Raw genomic sequence first — 2660 nt, 5'->3', positions numbered from 1 at the left:
TTTCTACTTTCTAAAAATGATTTTTAATCTTTTTTAATTTATCATTTGCTATTTTTTAGTAATTTTCTCTTTTCTGCTTATTTTTAATTCATTTAAAATAGTTTTTGATATTCAAAAAATACAAAAATATTTTTTCAACCTCTTTGAATGATGATAGATCTATGAAAAATATTCTCATCAATTTATTAATTTATTTGAGATTTTAGTTCAAATAGGTTATTTTTATGCATTTTTAATTGATTTAAAATAGTTTCTGACTTCTAAAAATGCTGAAATTTTTTGTCAAACTTTGTTGGACCTTGTTGAACTTGGGATAATTCACTTGGACTTTTCAAAGTTGATTTGAAGGGAGTTTGAAGTTTGATCTTTCTTTATTATTTTAATTCAAGTTTTATTTTAATATTAAAAAATGCCAAAAATATTTTATTTGTTTCTTGACTTCTAATCTTCATTTTGCTTTTGTTTTCTATTGTTTAACATTGATCTTCTTTATCTTTGGTCAATGCTTGTTGATTATCTCATTCTATTTCTATTAATGCACTTTAATTCTTCATCTCATTCTTCATCTTCTTCTTCTTCTCTTTTCTTTTTTGATCAATGAGTTAGAGATTGGAGGTTAGCATTGATACATGGAGTTTTAATCTTCCTTGATTCAAATCTAATTTATCTTGATCATGGATCAAGTGAATGGCTTTGCATTAAAGATAGGTTGCTTCCTAAATCATGCAAAGAACCTAAATCAATACAAGATCATTTCTCATCTTCTTTTTGGCATGGCAAGTTGTTGGAGTTTGATTCACTAATCAAAATCTCTAACTTGTGTTATTGCCTACATTATTATTGACCGACCTCAGATAGTTATGACTTCTACATAAGTCCAATTACGATTGCTTAACATAACGCTAAATTGCCTTATGGCACACTAACTCTAACACTAACCATTAACCATTAACATTTAATTCTTGCTCTTTACATTTATGCAATTTACTATTCTTGTAAATATTATTCATTTGCTTTTTCCTTTGCTCATTTGAGCACATGTTTATGTTAATGCAATTTGCCTTTTGCTCACTTGAGCACATAATTGTGTATATATCATTGTGCTTGTGTTTTGTTTTGATTGTTGTGGACCAAATGCAAAGAAATGGACAATTGGACTTAGTTTCTAGGACATTCCCTATGCAAATTAGAGTAAAAGGACCTTAATGTTGAAGATGGATTAGAAGGACTAAACCTCTAAACTCAATCTTGTCCATTCTTGATTTGCTTTATGGAACCTTTTGATGTTGTGTGCTTTTGTGCTAGGTGAATCCTATTTGAGCCAAATTGAAGAACCATTGCCATTGTTTATCCCCTTGCAGAGTTAACCTTATTTTTGTTCATCCTAACCGACGATGGTTACTCTTCCGTGGTTTTCTACCCAGTATCTGGTAGATGTAATCCCCTCTTTGTTGGTTATCTTTATCCAATATTCGGTATTGATATTCCTTCACATTTTGAGTATATCTCCCAGTAACCAGTGATATATCTCCCGGATCATTGCCTTTGTCAATGTATCCCCAGCGAGTCATCTTTCATTTACCTTTGGTTGGTAATGATTGTTTCTCCCTTTGATTGGTCATCATTTTATACCTAGTATTCGGTATCCCGATGCCCTTTTCTTTCAGTTGGTTTATCCTTTATTAACCCAGTAATCGGTTGTGGATAATCTTCCATGCGAGTATATTATTTACGTTCTGACGGTAATAGATAATATATCTCATGTGCTCTTTGGTCGAAGTTTTTGTTCTTCCCCAGTCGAGCAAGATTCGTATCCCCTTTGTGGAGTCTAATGCCCATCCTATAGTCGAGTTTTCTTTTTAGCCCTCCTTTCGGATGATGAGTGTCTTGGAAATATTCCCCAATTCACGCCTTGGTTGGTCACTTATTATATGCCTAGTAACCGGTATCCCTGGTGTTCCTTCCCTTCTTCTCCCTATTATGACTTTTTTGTCCCCTGTGGAGTCAGATTTCCTGAGTTGAAATATACCTTTTTAGGTCTTCCTCAGATGATTTTGGATGTTTGATATCTCTCACCCTCATACCGGTCTTAGATATTCATTCTCTCCGAGCATGTTGTTCTCTCACCCTTATACCGGTGTTTTGATCACATGTCTCCTTGAGCTTATTACTCAGTAACCGGTAATACCTCATCCTGTTGTTTCCTCAGATGAGTCCTGTTTGGACATTCCCCAGTAAACTCCCTTAGTGGATATGCCTCATCTGAGTCTGGATTTTCATCCGAAGTATCCTTTGTTGATAGTTTTTGTTGTATTGGCATATTCCCCAATACATGCATCTTTGAGTCAGCTCAAGTCCTTCCATTGATTTATTTTCATGGAATTCCTCTCGTGTCTCTCAGTAAGTCTTAAGTCGTGACCTGTGCACGCATTTTATTCCCTTTCTTATCCCCATGAGAGTCCCGGAGTATCTGTCCCATTGAGTGTATTACACTATGGATTTTCAGTTTTCTCCTGATTTCTTTTTCCTCTGTGGACATATATCTCCGCATAGTATTACCTTTTGCATACATACATTTGCATCATGTGGTCTCTTAGGGACCAAAATTTGTCTCTTTGTTATTATTTAAGCCCATTTTACCTCGTCGAGACGAAGATTTT

The sequence above is a fragment of the Lathyrus oleraceus genome, chromosome 7 (genome assembly GCF_024323335.1).
Source record: "Lathyrus oleraceus cultivar Zhongwan6 chromosome 7, CAAS_Psat_ZW6_1.0, whole genome shotgun sequence".
NCBI lineage: Eukaryota > Viridiplantae > Streptophyta > Magnoliopsida > Fabales > Fabaceae > Lathyrus > Lathyrus oleraceus.
The sequence above is the reverse complement of the archived record's forward strand: the minus strand, read 5'-3'. Positions refer to the sequence as shown.